Source organism: Silene latifolia, chromosome 9, assembly GCF_048544455.1.
Source record: "Silene latifolia isolate original U9 population chromosome 9, ASM4854445v1, whole genome shotgun sequence".
NCBI classification, from domain to species: domain Eukaryota; kingdom Viridiplantae; phylum Streptophyta; class Magnoliopsida; order Caryophyllales; family Caryophyllaceae; genus Silene; species Silene latifolia.
In genome coordinates this window covers 149,351,797-149,370,704 of record NC_133534.1, presented here as the reverse complement: position 1 = coordinate 149,370,704, position 18,908 = coordinate 149,351,797, and the positions used below count along the sequence as shown (strand labels likewise).

The 18,908-nt window shown below is 39.1% G+C and overlaps 1 non-coding gene across 1 annotated transcript; it reads left to right on the top strand.

Annotated features, from left to right (window-relative positions):
• Positions 1 to 8,678: 8,678 nt before the first annotated feature.
• Positions 8,679 to 8,785, top strand: LOC141603140 (small nucleolar RNA R71). Its single transcript, XR_012525036.1, has one exon. It is a non-coding gene; the product is annotated as a small nucleolar RNA R71 (small nucleolar RNA).
• Positions 8,786 to 18,908: the final 10,123 nt, after the last annotated feature.

Genomic DNA, 18,908 nt, shown 5'->3' with positions numbered 1-18,908 from the left:
ACTAATTTTAGTAATTTAAGTGACATTTTACTCAATAAAATGTAATTAAAAATACTAAAGTCATATTAAAGAGCAATATAATACCATAAATCATCAAAATGACCTAAAATCAATTTAGGACCATAATGTTTAACATGCAAAAATTTCGTGGCCTATATCATCATATATCACAAAATTTTAGTTTTATATGTTAACATTTTAACTCGGAAAAACAATAACCGATTATGCATGCAACAACTCTTGCTCTGATACCAATTGAAAGATTCATTAATCTCTTATTAGAAACTTCTAATAACTATGTCTTTATTAGTTAAGTCATAAACTAAAAGAAACTTATGCATGCATGACAAAATATAAAGTAAGAAGAAAAATCAATTATTCTTACAATGAGGGCCGAATGGTATATACTAAATTGGTCTCCTACCAAGTTAGTCTTCTTAAGAAAAATCCAAATGCCCAACAAAACCTTAGATCCAATGATGGGATCTATTGATCGGTGATGTCGTCGGGTCTCCCAATCAAACACATTCATAGTACTCAACAAACAACTAGTTAGCGGTAAGTCGAGGTCGATCCATGGGACGGTGTGCTTTGGGTTCTAAGTCTATCTATCTCAATTTATGCTAGTGTCACAATTGATTTGGGTTTGTAGTTGTATTCTAAACTAATGAAAGTAACAAAGTAAACCAAACAATGAACTAAGAAATGTAAACAAATGACTAAAAGCACTAGGATGTCATGGGGTCATAGAGGATTCATGGTGTTGATCATACAAACATGTTTACAAAGTTGCAAGTAATTAATGTTGTAAAGGAACCGAGTTGGTTTATGTCTTACGGTTCATAGGAAGAGTTGGGTCCCGGAGCCGAATCGATTAGATTGTACAACACCTACAAGTCGACTTAATTTCCTCCTATTCAACTTCTATGCATGGTCTAACAAGACTCGAGTTGGTTTATATCTTACAAGTCTTATTGAGTAGATAAGAGATGGGTAAAAATTCAAGGATTCATAGGCTTAGAATTTCATCAAACATAACATGTGCATAGGTTGACATCACAACAAGCAAGCAATTTAATTATGAAAACATATTAGATTAAGCATGATTAATCCCATGTTGGTTTACCCTAGTTATCCACTCATCCTAGTTAAGAGACTACTCACTTATTATCATGGAAAACATGTCATTAATGGTGTCAACCATTACAACAAGTATAAACATGATAAGAGCTTAAGGAAATAAACAATAAAGAGTAAAGGGTAAAAGAGTTATACCAAACATGAGATGATCCAAATAATAAAGCAAAGAATAAAAGAAGAGGACTTGATTGATTGATGAAGGGTTGTCAATCCTCCAATAATAACCCAATAATCTTCAATTACCCAAAAGTAACAAACTTGAACAATAATTAAGGAGAGATTAATGTGAAATTTGTGGAAAGATTAAAGAGTAATCTAATCTAATCTATTCCTAATCTATTATAAGAGGAGTTTCTAATGTGTAAGTCCCCTTTGATTATCATCAAAATGGGGTATTTATAGTAGTGCCTCATTAGGTTAACTAAGGCTAAATTAGTAATTAACATTTCTAAGTTCTAAGTAGGGAAATGCAAGTATTTCGGGGAGATGCGCATCCTTGCTGAATACACCTAGGGACGCTCGTATGCAAGGGTGGGATGAGCGGATTCTAGGCAGGAGGGACGCTCGTCCCGAAGGTCGGGACGTTCGGATTCTTGGGTGCTTGGACGAGCGGCCTCCTGCTTTGGACGCTCAGATTGTTGTTCAGAATACTTCCTCTCGCATACTTCTTATTCTTGCAACGTTGGTCTTTAGTTCTTGTCTCTTTTTCTACACTCGTCCTACCAAGATCTTCAATGTCCTTCCAAATAAGCTCAAGAGACGGGAATTTCCGCCTAATTGTCTCCTTTCCTACAAAACATATGAAATGCACTAGGAAAGCAAAATAGAAAGCATTTGACGGACAAAATGGCTATGGAATGTTATAATACTATGCAAAATAGGCTCAATTAGGGGACTAAATGTGCGCAAATAATGTTCACATCAAATATCCCCAAACCGAACCTTTACTCGTCTCGAATAAAGAGGTGACAAAAACTAGGACCCTTATTCAAACTAACATACTAATATAGCCGATGTGAGATAATTAGCGGGTCTCACTCCGCCCCTTCAACTCACAACAAGGCAACCATGAGGTAGGATGCCTTCTTGCAAGGCAAGGTGGGTCTTGCCAAAATGGCGACACATCCAAGCATTAAAGCACATAAAATCAAGTAATGGATGCATCTACAAAAGAATTGCCACTTTTCTCATCTAAGTGGCGGGAATTATCTAAAGGGGAAGCAATTCAAGGGTACACACTCCTTCATAGATATGGTTTCTTCAAACTACTAAGCCTAGAAGGATACCAATAAATCACCTCCAAGTTGTGTCAAGCTAGGGTACCTTTGTCCTCAATTGTTAAATGCTTTTGTCAAGAGTAGACTCCCTATGGTGCTAGAAACACTGGAGGAACGCGGAATTCCCCTTCTTGCCTAGACAAGAAGAAGGGTCGTCCCCTCTCTACCATGCACAAAAGTGGATACGATGGATAAAGGGATTGATAGTATTTGAGTTTCATTTGGGAGTTTGCTTTTGTTGTTGTTTTCCCCCCAATTTCTTGTGGCATTTGACATTTGAGAACACTTTCTTTTTGCCATTTCTTTTTGATGTTTGGCATTTCAATACTTGACAACTTTTCAACTTTTTGCATTTTCTTTTGAACATTTTCAAAGTCACCCCATATGTAGTGAGGGTGCTTATATTTGAAGCATTAGGAGTCTATTTTTGCTCCTCTTTTCTTTTGATGCAATTTGCAAACTTTTTCAACTTTCATTTCATTTCTTGAACTCAAATTTTTGAACAATTTTTGTGCCCATTCCCTTTGATGACAAAATGTATGGTAGAACATGGATGAATGATGGTTGCATGGTTTCAAGGGTCACCTTGGAATAAACGGTAGCTAAGGAGTTATCACACCACAAGGTACTCTTGACTAGGCCTTAATCCATGGGTCAAAGGATACTAGCATGACACATCCTAGGGTGTTTTACAAGTATTCTAACAAGTAAAGTCTTAGGAAGAAAAAGCATCTACTAGGGCCTATATACACTTGTCAAGCTTCCCAAGTAGACGGTTTCACAAAATTTTTCCTAAATGCAACTATATGCCATGATGCAACTAACATTTATACATCCTAATGCATATGATTCTACCAACTAATATGCCAAATAATCTAAATGCAATCCAAAATTCACATTGTTTTTACCGCATAAATCAAAATAAAGCCACATAGTCATTAACATAAAGAGGAAAAAGGAGATTAGAAAGATCATACCATGCGGTCTTCTATATCCTCATGTCTCGGATGTGGCATAGTTGATTAATGTGAACAAGGATGAACAAACACAATATATACAAAACAATATATACAAGTCTACACTAAAAAGGAATGAACATGTTTTTGATTTTTTCAAGTTTTCAATTTTTTTGGATTTTTCAAAATTTTTGATTTTTTTGGATTTTGAATAAAAGTCAAGTTAGAATTTCCCATCCCCACACTAGTATGGGCATTGTCCTCAATGGCCAATACACTAAGAAATTATGCAGTGAATATGCATGATTTCTAAACTAAATGCAAATTATACTAAGCTACACTACATGATGCATGTGTTTTTGTTATGGCGGGGAGCATAATTTAAATTATCTCCCAATGCATATGCATGGACTTCCCCAAACCAAAATAGACATTATTTCTAATGTCTTGAATTTTGGGGGAGTTTATGCACATGGAATGCAATGCATGAAACTAAAGATTGTCATTTTTAATTTTACAAGTTGGGAACAAAGATAAAGAACACCTTAATGAAGCCAAGGTGTTAGTCCTCCAATGTTGCTAGGACTCCACAAAATACATGATCAAGATAAAATAAAAACAAGGGAAGTAGACAAACCATAATGGAGGTGTAAGAATGTAGGAGCCTCCAAAGTTTGCTAATCTTCACCCATCGTATCATCATCATCAACACTCTCCTCTCTTGAGGTATCATCAACTTCCATAGATGTGGAATCGCGTCCATCTCACTTTCACTTGCTTGTTCCTCATCACTTTCCTCTTCCTCTTCTTGAGCTTCTTCTTCTTGAACACCTTCTTCTTGAACACCACCCTCTTTAACAACCATCTCCTCTTCAGCCGGTCTACTACCACTAGGAATGCTAGGAAAGAATACTTCCATATCCGCCCAACTAGGCAAAGGACAAGACGGGTCAAGAAGTCCTTGCCTAGCTAGATGTAGGAGGGGCGGATATTGGGCCTTTTAAGCATCCACTCTATCATTGTAAGCTTGCTTGTGCATTTCCCTCATGAGTAGTGTCAAGTAATCATTTCCCACTTCGACATCCTTGGGTTTGAACTCGTGATACACAAATGGGTAGGGTGGTGTGATAATGGAGGATGAGGGCTCGTCAATTTCGCCTCTTTGTTGTTGAATGATATACTCAGTCTCTTTGGAGAGTGGAAGAAGGTAGTTTGGTCGGTGAACATTCAATCGTCAAATTTTGGAAGGCAAGGTGAAAGATCTAGCTTCATTGGTTAACCACCCATATTTGTCGTCAAGAGTGTCGTGCTTGACCCACTTGAACTTGTGAATCATGGTGTCCATATCAAAAAGATGGCCTCCTTTAACTGACACATAGGTGTTGTTTTTATTAAAATCCCGGTTAAAATGCTTAGCCAAATGGGGTAACTAGTCCTCCATTTACAATAAAGGCGGTGCCTTCTTTGCCACAATCAACATTAAGCCATCGTTCAACCAAAAGTCTTAGAGCATTATATGGCTTTGTAAATTCCCTTCCTATGTTCAAGGCCGACTCAAGAAGAATGAAATCGAGTTTGGTAAGGTGATTAGTGGCATTTCTTGCTATCAAAGTATTCCCAATGACCTTATGACATACTCTAATGCCCGGATGGTGGACTAAGAGAGCACGACAATCATGAAAATGCACGAATTTCTTCCCGGAAATTGCCATCCAAAGAGGAGCGGGGTCATACTTGATAGGAGTCTTTGTATATTTCGGGTTATCACTAAGGCCTAATATCTTACCCAATTCGCCATAAGTTATGCGTCTATCAACATTTTCAAGATGAAACTCGATGTTGGGTTGAGTCTCCACCCTTGTGACTTTCAAAGAACTTAAAAATTCCAAGGTGAGGGAGGAGTATGTCAATTCCTTCATTGTAAACAATTTACCCAATCCCATAGACTCAAAGAAGGTTTTAGTTTGTTCAAGAACACCCAATTTTGACAATGCATCTTCACAAATAAACTTAGTGGGCATGATGGTTTTCTTAGCAAAGAGAATGAATTTCTCCCTATGAGAGTCGGAAGTGAAAGTTACATCCGGATAATTGGATAATTGCTCGATGACCGGAGTTGTTGATGTTGTAGCTTCCATAGGGGGACCTTGTTGAACCTCCAACCTCGCCTCATGGACTACCAATGCCTTTGACAATTGTTTTGCTTGAAGAGCTTGTTGCCTTTTGGAAAGTGTCTTCTTTGGGAGTGCCTTGTTGCCTCCTTTAGTTCTTGCCATTCTCCTTTGCTTGATTACACCAATGAAAGATTGAAATCTTCAATTTTTAGTGATGCCCAAATCGATTTAGGATGAATGTTGTTTGTATCCTAAAAATCGACTCAAATGTTGAAGATTTTGGTGTTTGATCACTTGTTGTCGCAAAAGTAGTGATTAATTTTTGTTGTGAGGAAGTTTGGATTTGATTTTGTTGAATTTGGTTGAGGAAATTTGATTTTTGTTGATGAAGAGGATGAGGGTTTTGAGGTTTTTGGGTTTTTGGGTTTTTGGTAGTGTTTGAATGTAGAAGAAATGAGAATGAATGAGGGAAGAGGGTCAAAAAGACCCGTTATATTTGAAAACGCAGCAGAGGACGAGCGGCTTTGTCATCGGGACGGCGGATTCTTCAATGTTTATCCCAGGAAAAGACGCCACAGGACGAGCGTCTTACTTCTAAAACGAGCGGATTCTTCCTTGAGGGACGAACGTCTTTCTGGAGGGACGCTCGGATTCCTTTACAGAGAAATTACCAGACTTTTGCTACTGAAAAAGACGAGCGTCTTTTCTGAAGGACGGCCGTCTAGAATGAGACGAGCGGATTCTCAGCTGAGACGCTCGGATTCTCTTACAGACCAGTTTTTTGTATTCTGCAGCTCTACCAGACGAGCGTCTGGTGACTTTGGACGCTGGGATTCTACAGTACGAGTGGATTATCCAATTGGACGCTCGGATTCCCCTTGGACCTCACAAATTCAGGTCCATTCGTGGGTACTGTATAACCCGTGTCATTTTCTTTCTTCAATTCTCGTGTTCTTCATTGTGGGGGCACTACAAAGGCATGGATAGCCTAGGCAATTGTTATCCCCACACTAAGGTAAAGCACTACACATCAATAAAATCATAAGTCCCTCCCTCACTTCTCTCAAAATGATGAATATCTTGATCAAGGCACAAAAATAAATCCAAAAATGACAAAAATGGAATGTAAAAATTGAAATGCAAGTTAGGGAGTTAGAATATTTACAAATGGTGGTTTAGGGAGGACTCCACCAAACTCTCATCCAATGTAAGATGTCAAGGGGGCATGTTCAAGGTGTTGTTGATGTTACTCAACACCTTGAAGAAGTAGTCAAAAGCTTGCTCATTATCATGATAAAGATCCTCAATAGATCTTAGCACTTGTTGTTCTCCTTGATGGTCTTGATTCATAGCATTACCAATATAGGGATTGAATATCCCTTCGAACTCATCATCCCAAAGACCGCAAACTTCGTCTACTTGATCATTAAAAATTTCTTGAGTTGATAGAGACAACTCTCCTTCTTTCTTGTCTTGGCAAGATTAAAAGTTATGGTTCATGCAAACGGGGAGCTCTCATGGTCTTGTCAAGATTAAAAGTTATGGTCTCGTCTCCCACTTCTAGAGTAAGCTCTCCGTGCTTCACATCTATCACCGCACCCGCGATGTGCAAGAAAGGTCTTCCTAGGATGATCGGAATATTGGGGTCTTCTTCCATGTCAACAATGACAAAGTCCACCGGGATGAAGAATTTGCCAATTCTCACGGGAACATCTTCCCATATCCCTAACGGTGTATTCGTTGTTCTATCGGCCATTTGGAGTGTGATGTTGGTACATTTAAGCTCTCCCATCCCTAGCCTTTTACTAACCGAATACGGCATAACACTCACACTTGCTCCTAGGTCACACAAAGCCTTGTTGATCGTGGTGTCGCCAATGGTACACGGTATTGAGAAGCTTCCCGGATCTTTAAGTTTCAGAGGTGAACTCCCTTGAAGGATTGCACTACTCACCTTAGTGAAGGCGATAGTTTCAAGCTTTCGGATTGACTTCTTTTTCGTAAGGATGTCCTTCATGTACTTTGCATAGGCCGGCACGTGATTGATTAATTCCGTGAAAGGAATCGAGACTTCTAAATTCTTCACAATTTCCATGAATTTTCCAAGTTGGTCATCAAACTTAGGCTTAGCTTGATGACTCGAGAATGGAAGTCTAATCACAATGGGCTCCTTCTCCTTGGCCTTTTCTTCACTGTTCTTTGAAACTTCTTAATTTGTTGGTTCTCCTTCCTTAGAGTTTTGCACAACTTCTTCTTTGTCACTAGCTTCCAACCCTTCATCCTCAACTTGCTTTTTTGGCCCTTAATATCTCGTACCACTCCTCAAGTGAATGGCACTAACTGTTTCATGTCTTAGGGGATTACTTTGAGGTGGTAATTGCCCCTTTTGTCTTTGAGAGTTTGAAGATGCTAGTTGGGTTAATTGAGTTTCCAACATTTTTGTGTGGGCTAGGATGTTGTTGATGGTGATGTCTTTTGCTTGGCTATCTTTTTGCATTTGAGTGAAAAATTCTTGTTGATTCTTTTGCATTTGGAGGACCGCTTTTTGAACATCAAAACCTTAGTCATTTTGTTGATTGTATGGAGTTTAATTTTGGTAACCTTGGTTTTGGTTGAAAAAGGGTCTTTGGTTTTGGTTTCTCATGGGAGGTGGGGTGTATTTTTGTTGAGGGTTTTGAATATTTTGGCTTTTGTATGAGAGATTTGGGTGGAATTTGGTGTTTTCATTGTAATAGTTAGAATAAGGGGTACCACTTTTGTATGCTTGAAAAGCATTCCCTTGTTCATTTGTTCCCCTACATTCACTTTGGTCATGTCCCAAAGTTCCACAATTCTCACATATCCCACTTGGGATTGATGGAGATGCTACCATGGCATTAACATTATGCTTTGGTGATTTTGAGTCTTCTTCAAGTTTAGCCATAGCCTTCTCAAACTTCAAGTTGATGGTATCAATATGAGCACTAAGTTGAGCACCTAATTGAGTAATAGAGTCCACTTCATTCTTTCCTCCTCTAGTAGCCTTGCGAGGTCTACTATATTGTGAATTATGGACCGCCATTTCCTCAATCTTGTTCCAAGTTTGATTATCGTCAACTTCGGTGTACATTCCATTTGATCCCATGTTGAGAATGTTTCTTGAGTCTTCATAAAGACCATTCCAAAATTATTGTACCAAGAACCACTCGCTAAGTCCATGATGAGGACATGAGCGACAAATTCCTTTGAATCGCTCTCAAGCTTCATACAAAGATTCTTCATCCCTTTACTTAAAACCCGTAATTTGAGCTCTTAGCATGTTAGTCTTTTCCGGAGGGTAGAATTTTTTGTAGAAAGCTAGAGCTAACTTCTTCCAAGAGTCAATTCCAAGAGTAGCTTTATCAAGGCTTTTCAACCATTGTTTTGCGGTGCCAATTAGAGAAAAAGGGAATAAGACCCATCGAATTTGGTCTTGAGTTACACCGGTTTGTGAAATCGCATCACAATAGTCACAAAAAGTTTCCATATGGGAATGAGGGTCTTAACTAGGCATCCCCCCAAATTGGCTTCTTTCGACTAATTGGATAAATGCGGATTTTGCAATGAAATTTCCGGTTAAGTGTTATGGTGTGGGAGTACCATTGGGTAGGTTCTCCTCGGTTGGTACGGAATGTGATAAAAATTTAGGCATCGTGGGTTGATTGTATGATTGATTTTGTGTTGGGTTCTCCTCACCTTCTCTTGCAAAAGGGTTGATGAACTCAATAGTATTTGGTTGAATATATACAACCTCACCAATACCTCTCAAAGTATTTCTAGCAAGTCTTCTATTGGTTGTCAAAGTCCTTTCAATTTCGTGTTCAATGGGTAACAAGTTACCTTGTGATCTTCTAGACATGCAAAATATAAAACAACTTGAAAACAATTAGAATAAACCTTGAGGAGTTTTACTTCCCCAAGGCAAAGAAAGACACAACTAATAACAATCAAAGAAAATCAAATCAAGTTAACACCGTCCCCGGCAACGGCGCCATTTTGATGGGTGATGTCGTCGGGTCTCCCAATCAAACACATTTATAGTACTCAACAAACAACTAGTTAGCGGTAAGTCGAGTTCGATCCATGGGACGGTGAGCTTTGGATTCTAAGTCTATCTATCGCAATTTATGCTAGTGTCACAATTGATTTGGATTTGTAATTGTATTCTAAACTAATGAAAGTAACAAAGTAAAGCAAACAATGAACAAAGAAATGTAAACAAATGACTAAAAGCACTAGGATGTCATGGGGTCATAGGGGATTCATGGTGTTGATCATACAAACATGTTTACAAAGTTGCAAGCAACTAATGTTGTAAAGGAACCGAGTTGGTTTATGTCTTACGGTTCATAGGAAGAGTTGGGTCCCGGAGCCGAATCAATTAGATTGTACAACACCTACAAGTCGACTTAATTTCCTCCTATTCAACTTCTATGCATGGTCTAACAAGACTCGAGTTGGTTTATATCATACAAGTCTTGTTGAGTAGATAAGAGATGGGTAAAAATGCAAGGATTCATAGGCTTAGCATTTCATTAAACATAACATGTGCATAGGTTGACATCACAACAAGCAAGCAATTTAATTATGAAAACATATTAGATTAAGCATGATTAATCCCATGTTGGTTTCCCCTAATTACCCACTAATCCTAGTTAAGAGACTACTCACTTATTATCATGGAAAACATGTCATTAATGGTGTCAATCATTACAACAAGTATAAACATGATAAGAGCTTAAAGAAATAAACAATAAAGGGTAAAGGGTAAAAGAGTTATACCAAACTTGAGATGATCTAAATAATAAAGCAAAGAATAAAAGAAGAGAACTTGATTGATTGATGAAGGGTTGTCAATCCTCCAATAATAACCCAATAATCTTCAATTACCCAAAAGTAAAAAACTTGAACAATAATTAAGGAGAGATTAATGTGAAATTTGTGGAAAGATTAAAGAGTAATCTAATCTAATCTATTCCTAATCTATTCTAAGAGGAGTTTCTAATGTGTAAGCCCCCTTTGATTATCATCAAAATGGGGTATTTATAGTAGTGTCTTATTAGGTTAACTAAGGCTAAATTAGTAATTAACATTTCTAAGTTCTAAGTAGGGAAATGCAAGTATTTCGGGGAGATGCGCATCCTTGCTGAAGACGCCTAGGGACGCTCGTATGCAAGGGTGGGACGAGCGGATTGTAGGCAGGAGGGACGCTCGTCCCGAAGGTCGGGACGTTCGGATTCTTGGGTACTTGGACGAGCGGCCTCCTGCTTTGGACGCCCGGATTGTTGTTCAGAATACTTCCTCTCGCATACTTCTTATTCTTGCAACGTTGGTCTTTAGTTCTTGCCTCTTCTTCTACATTCGTCCTACCAAGATCGTCAATGTCCTTCCAAATAAGCTCAAGAGACGGGAATTTCCGCCTAATTGTCTCCTTTCCTACAAAACATATGAAATGCACTAGGAAAACAAAATAGAAAGCATTTGACGGACAAAATGGCTATGGAATGTTATAATAGTATGCAAAATAGGCTCAATTAGGGGACTAAATGTGCGCAAATAATGTTCACATCATCTACTCCTTAAGGATTTGTACCAAGGAAACACTCTTAATACAAATACTAATTTTTTTTACTAGAAATTAGTATTTATGTCCTTAAATTATTACTAATATTATTAGTATACTACTTCTAGTATGAGAGAATAGTATTAGAGATGATGTGAGATTTTCTAGTGTGTTCACAACCAAAAACTAGAGAGATAATGAAAAATTATCAATATAATTATATAAGAATGAATAATGAATTAAAGAGAGAAAAACTTCTCCTCTTTTGCATGGGTGTGGCCGGGTGGTATGGGGTAGGATGCCCAATACTTTTGCAAGTTTTTTTTTCTCAAGAGTTTAGGCATGCAAACCTATCATTAGTAGGTTATGATTATACCTTCCACTTAAATAAAATAACAAAGCACAATTTCTTCTTATCCTCCCACTTACACGGCTCAACCATTTAAAATGGGTCCATTTTAAGTTTGTCAAATGTTAATTTGTATAGTGTGACATATTGGTCATGTTACTAGACATGTTGTTTAATAATGCATTTTTAACTAATTAAAAATCATTATACATAAACAAAATAAATCACATACAAAATTAACTAGTAATTCACAATTACAAGTACTTAAAATGGGTCATAGAATTATAAATCACAACTACTTGTATTTATAATAAACCATTCATTCTGATATTAATTGTTTCATAAACAATAAATAAACCTAAGTAATAAAACAATTTAATTACTTAATACGAACCTTATATAATCGAATTACAATAAGATACGTAATTTCACTCACAAAATCATTTGTTCAATTTTAAGGAATTAATTAACTCGTATCCTCATACAATTAATTAATTAATCAATTAAGAATGTTTCCCTAGAGGTATGACCTTAAGGGATCAACTGATCACCACCGTCATACAACAGTAATGTCAAACTTTAGTCAGGCAATCATTACCGATTAGTGTGGATCAGTTGACAATAAAATTTCTTTCCCTTATGTATTCTTAATATGAGATTTAAACATGTGATCGCATTATTGTCGAGGACACATACTCCAACGCCCTCTACCTCCTCTCCTGAAGAAGTGGTAGCACACATGACCAGGGATGTCCCTGACCTGAACAACCTGATCATCTTCTCCGAGAAATATATTCTCCCGTTCAGAGCCAACCTTAACTTGGCCCTGTACATCAGTGTGCAGTGCTTGAAGAAGAACGTATCTATGGTCCTAGTGGATGACGGATCTGCAGTCAACGTCATCCCCCTCAAAATGGCCCATAAACTGGGTATCAAGGAAGCTGACTTGATCCCGACTAATCAAGGAGTGCGCGCCTATGATGGCACTCGCCGTAAAGTCGCAGGCCTCATCACCCGGACCATTGCAAAGGGACCCCTGGAAAGACAAGCCAGTTTCCAAGTGGTCGATATCGACGCCTCCTTCAACATGCTTCTAGGACGCCCCTGGATTCATGCCGCCAAGGCCGTCACCTCAACCCTTCATCAGAAAATCAGTCTCCCCTTCAATGGGAAAACAATCACAATCCCTGCATCCTCGATTAAGGCTATCATGAAGAAGGGAATAGCCTCCTAGATCATTGAAGAGGACGACTACGAAATGTGGGGATTCCAATCTGGGAATGCCCTAACCGATGAATCAGCACCTTTTGATTGTAATCCGTTCTCGAACCTCACAGTCAACCGCATCTTGATGTGCCAGGGTTATTTCCCGGGCCTACCTATCAACACACTGAAGAGCACCTTGCCTCCCATGAAACAGGCCAAGGTCCCCAACATCCCTTTCGGGCTAGGCTACGAGTCAACCGATGAAGACATCCAGAAAATGGGTCTCCTAGTACGGAAGCGCAAAAAGCAAGGGGTCATCCTCCGCCCCTACCACTTGACTCTCAATGGCTACTTCGTCCCCAAGGGAGAGTCCGATCTTTACAGCGGCTTTCCTGAGCCAATCTATGACCCCGTAGCAAAGGTCAAGCACCCAGGCGTAAAAGTCTTTCAAGACTGCTACATCATCCCCGACAACACCAAAGTTGTGTCAACCAAATCTGAATCAACCCCTTACCTAGACGGTTAAGCCGTGAGTCTCCTCTTTGGAGAAGACAACGTCAAGCACCTCGACTATGAGGACATCATAAACATCGCTCTCAAAGACAACCAGTTCAATCCCACTGCCTTAATGTCTGATGCTGACCCAGAGAAAGTTGTCCAAGGCTGGAGGAAGACTGCCAAGTGGACCGATCGTCAAGGCCGCATTCTCAAGATCACAACTAGATAAGGCCCCATGTTTAAAGAGGGAAGTGAATAAGAAACTGGGTTTGAGTCTGAGTCAGAGTCTGTCTTAAGTCCTAGCGCTCCTGATGCCCCAGTCAAAGTCCCTTTTCCATTGTTTTATCACAAACTTATGGCTGCCTCAGCGGCTGAGTCAACTAAAGTCACCTCCACTCCCACAGAAGGTAGCAACCTGAAGCTTGTTCCAGGGGCCACCTCCTCCATTGTGTTGCCTCTGACTGCCCATGAGATCTCTGTCCTATCCGAGCTTTTCGCTCAAGTCGACTTAATGAATGTTAAGTTTTCTTACGACTCGTCTCAATTTAACTACAATGCAATTCTGAACGAATATGAGGAATTTGACTTGAGTGACTACCCACCTCACCTATCCAAAGAACTCGACAAATGAAAAGATAGGACACCCATCAACGTAGGGACCGACAACACACCTCTTACACGAATACAAGGATGTATTCGCATAGTCCTATAAAGACATGCTTGGGATCGACAGAGAGATTGCAGAGCACGGGATACCTCTTAAACCCGGAGCTAAACCCGTGAAACAAAAGTTGAGCCTTATGTGCCCGAAATGGGCCCTGAAAATCAAAATGGGCCCTGAAATCAAGGAAGAGGTAGACAAACACTTCAAAGCCTAATTCATTAAAGTTTCCAAATATTTTGACTGGGTGGCTAACATAGTCTCCGTACCCAAGAAAGACGGGAGAATTTGGGTTTGCGTCGACTTCAAAGACCTAAACAAAGCAAGTCCAAAAGACGACTTCCCTTTACCACATGTTTACATCTTGGTAGATAACACCACCGAGCACGCCCTATTATCATTCACGGATGGTATGTTGGGTACAACCAGATCAAGATGGTTAAGGAAGACATGCACAAAACCGCATTCACTACACAATGGGGTACATATTGCTACGTTGTTATGCCCTTCGGTCTAATCAACGTCGGAGCAACCTACCAAAGAACCGCCACCACTCTCCTACACGACATGATGCACAAGGAAGTGGAAGTATAAGTATAAGTCGATGACATGATCGTCAAATCAAAAGAGTAAGACGGCCACATTAGCGCCCTTCGTAAATTTTTCGCTCGCCTTCGAAAATACAACATGAGACTAAATCCTCAGAAGTGTCCATTCGGGGTCACCTCCGGAAAACTCCTGGGACCCGTCGTCAGCAAAAGAGGCATCAAAATTGATCCCACCAAAATCAAAGCTCTCCAACAAATGCCTTAGCCTAAGAACGAGAAAGATATTCGGGGATTTCTCGGTTAAGTCTAATACATCAGCCGCTTCATAGCCAAGCTCACTATGATTTATGAACCAATCTTCAAGAAGCTCCGCGCCTCCGATCACACCGATTGGGACGACGATTGTCAAAAGGCATTCGACAGGATAAAGGAAATCTTATCCAAACCTCCTGTCCTCATGCTACCTCAGCAGGGAATTCCCTTATCTCTATACCTTATCGTCACCGACACAGCCATAGGAGCAACGTTAGCGCAAACAGTCGACGGCGAAGAATGAGCCATCTACTACATCAGCAAAAAGTTCATCAAATACGAAACAAGATACACCCAACTGGAAAAGACATGCCTTGCCCTAGCTTGATTAACAAAGAAGCTGCGACATTATATGCTCAGCTACATGGTTCACATCTACTCCAAGATGGACCCTATCAAATACATCTTTGAAAAGCCCGTGCTAAACGGAAGGTTGTCCAGGTGGACACTCATGCTATCCGAACTCGACCTCAAATTCGTACCCCTCAAGGTTATCAAGGGAAGGGTAGTCCCCGATTTTCTAGCATAAAATCCCGTCAAAGAGGATACAATGACCGACACATGGTCACTCCCTAAAGAAGACATCCTTTGTGCCGACACCGACGCATGGGACCTATACTTTGACGGTGCATCAAACCTGAGAGGCTTCGGGGTAGGAGTCCTTCTAATATCACCAGAAGCGGAACATGTTCTGATCCCAGTCAAGCTAGACTTCACCGTCACCAACAATGCCGTCGAATATGAAGCATGCCTTATCGGCCTACAAGCAGCCATAACACTTGGCATCAAAAGGTTGAGGGTCCACGATGATTCCTCACTCATCATCAATCAGGTGTCCGCATCATGGAAAATCTGAAGCGACAGCTTAGTACCCTACCAAATAAAAATCAATCAAGAGGCCGAATTCTTCGACCAAATCGACTACTTCCACTTGCCATTGGAGGAAAACTAATTTGCTGATGCCCTAGCAAAACTTGCCGCGCTTATCAATATACCCGACGACATGACATCGATGCCCCTATGTGTCGAGAGAAGGAGCGAGCCAGCTCACATTTGCGCCATCAACAACGACGAGGAAACCATGTCGAACCTTGGTACCAAGCCTGTTGGGATCCATTAATCTCATTTTAATATACATATTGAATATATGAATAATTAATTTAGTCATAAAATTAATTCAAGATCTTATGCATGCAAAACAAACACAAGAGTAAAGAAAAAGATTCCTTACATTTGATATTTCGGAAATATGGGCACTAGTAAGGTCACCTACCTTACCTAGTTCTTGAGCTTTCCTTATGGATGAACAAGATTCAAGTGTAGAATCTCTCCTCAAGGATTGTACCAAGGTAATCCCTCTCAATACATTTACTAATTATATTACTAGAAATTAGTAGATATTCCTTTAAATTATACTAATATAAATTATTACTACTACTAGTAATTGGATCTCAATATTAATATATAAATGATGTTAATATTATTCTTTCTCTCTCAAAACAATTTTTAGAGAACTAAAAATTTTCTATCATTAGAATGAATTTTGCAATTGAAAAAACTCTAATAGTAGAGAGAGGTGAAAGGGGGCCGGGTAGGTCAAGGGAAACAAGGCCAATCCTTGCTTATGTTTTCCCTCAATTGTTCTTCACAAGACAGCCTAAAGTGAACAATCCCTTAACCATGCATTATAGGGTTGTCTCTAGCATTTAAACTTAAAGCATAAATGTCCCCCATTCATATAGAAAAACCGGTTTCTATATGTAACATGGAATCCATTTTAAGTTTGTAATTTTTGTCATTTGTAACTTGTGACAAATGTGACATGTTACTAGACATGTATCAATGTAATGCATTTTTAACTTATTAAAAATCATTACATACAAAATAAATAATACAATTGGTAATACATGATTACTCAAACTTAAATGGACCATATAATTATTATTCACAACACCTTGTGATAATAATACATTATTCATTCTAATTATAATTGTTTCGTAAACAATAAAACATCATCTAATTTAAAGGATTAATTAACTTGTATCATCATACAATTAATTAATTTATCAATTGAGAGTGTTACCCTAAAGGTATAACTTTCCCTCATGTATTCTTATCATGAGATTTAAACACGTGAACACATTATTGTCGAGGACACATATTCCAACAAAGCCATCCTCAACTACAAAACCAAAAACGAATTCCCTCCCAACTCTGATACAAGAGGACAAAGAGCCATTTGTTTACTTGCATCACAATTCGTGATAAAACCAAGAACAACTATACAAAAGAACACCCCAAGGGATCCTTCTCCTTTGAATTGATCACCACAAAGCCAAAAAAGTCATGGGAGAGGTCCACGGTGGAGAATGCGGCCCTCACATGAGCGCATGGATGCTAGTCCGAAAAATCTTGTGGTTAGGCTACTACTAGACCACCATGGAAGTCGACTGCCGAAACTACGTCAAACATTGCCACAATTGCCAAATCTTCGACAACATACAACTCATACCACCATCCCTTTTATACACCATGACATCACCTTGGCCTTTCTCGACCTGGAGCATCGACATCATCGGAAAAGTCAATCCGATAGGCACCAAAGGGCATTGCTTTGTCCTCGTCGCATGACAGGCTAATCGTATACCTACCAAAAATAACCAACTGGTCTCTAACTAATATAGCTAGGGAAGTCGGGATCGTATCCACAGGGAGGCAAGATATCTGTCTAAAGGTCCGTCTATTAGGTTCCAAAGTGGGGGCTTTGATTTTGATTTCTAAACTACTAAAAGGTTAAGGGAAGGAGAAATTAAGCAAGAGCAATAAAAGTAGAAAATGTGATAAAGATGATCAAATAAAGAGAGTAAGCCAGGATTTTGGTTCACCATGGTAGTCTATCGACTCAGCTGCAAATGACCTAGACAATCTACTGTGAGAAGGATAAAGGAAAGGTCCTTCCGGTCTACTTTTTACCCTAGATTTCCACTAACTTAACTTCCGTTCTCATTAGGGTAGTCTACTGTTCATGGCAGGTCTATTTAATCCAATCTTCCGATCTAGTAGTAAACTTAACCAGATTAATGTAATTTAGAAGCGTGCACTCAACTAAATTGATGTTACAGTTAAATTGCTATGGAGACAGATTCTCACAAGTAAATCATCTAACCTATTCGCTACATCATCACAATCCTACCATTGATTCCCTAGTCCCGACATAAAAGGAATTAGCTACTCAAGTTATTAATGGTGTCAGCAATAATAATATTAAGAATGCTAATTAGAAACATGATAAAACAATAATAATTAAGCACAAACGAGATTAGGGCAAAAGCGATAATTAAAGAACAAGAGATTAAAGTAAGCAAAGTAATAAGTATTAAGATTAAGGAGTAATTGAGTGATTACAATCTTTATGAATCCGGCATAGAGAACAATCCACAAGTCAAGCAAAGAGAAAGGATTAAGAGAAAAGATTAAGCAGTAGGTTTCAAAGCAAAAGTATGAAAAGTATGTGAAAGATAGATCCTAATGACCTAATTACGTTTTTCTTAAATAGGGGAATGCAAACTTAACAAAAATAAACTATCACGGGTTACTAAGGCCCGCATAGACTAATAAACCTCTCGATCGAGTGGATTCAGACCAATCGATCGAGGTCTTCTCCAGCATTTCCTCTCGATCGAGCAGATAAAGCTCTCGATCGAGGAACTCTCATAACCAACATTTCGATCGAGCAAATAGAACAACTCGATCGACCCCTTTGTCAAGCCAATCCACTCGATCGAACCATGAATCTTCTCGATCGAGTGCTTTTCCTTCAAGTCAGCCTCTAACTCGTCTTTGGCAGCTCCCTTGACCTTCCTTCACGCACTCCAAGGCAGGACTCTCGCTCTAGTACTCCCGTCTCCTCATAATGCATGCTAAATAGAACGAATAGGGCGCAGTTCCACCACTTTCAGGTTCATTTCTGCAAATCAGACAAAACAAACCAAAGTAGCCAATTCAGGGCGTATTGCAATACATAACAGTACAAAAATGCATAGAAATACGTGCAATAAAAGGCTAAAAAGACTATATAAATTGCACGTATCAAATCGCCCCAAACCGAACCTTTACTCGTCCTCGAGTAAACTAAATGCAAACTAATGGAATGGAAATGAAAACTCAGAGCTAGCTATAACTTGTCTACTTGAACCAATTTAATGCAAACAAAAATTGACAGTTATAGCTACAGCAGTCAATACGCAAACGAGTTATATGATGTCC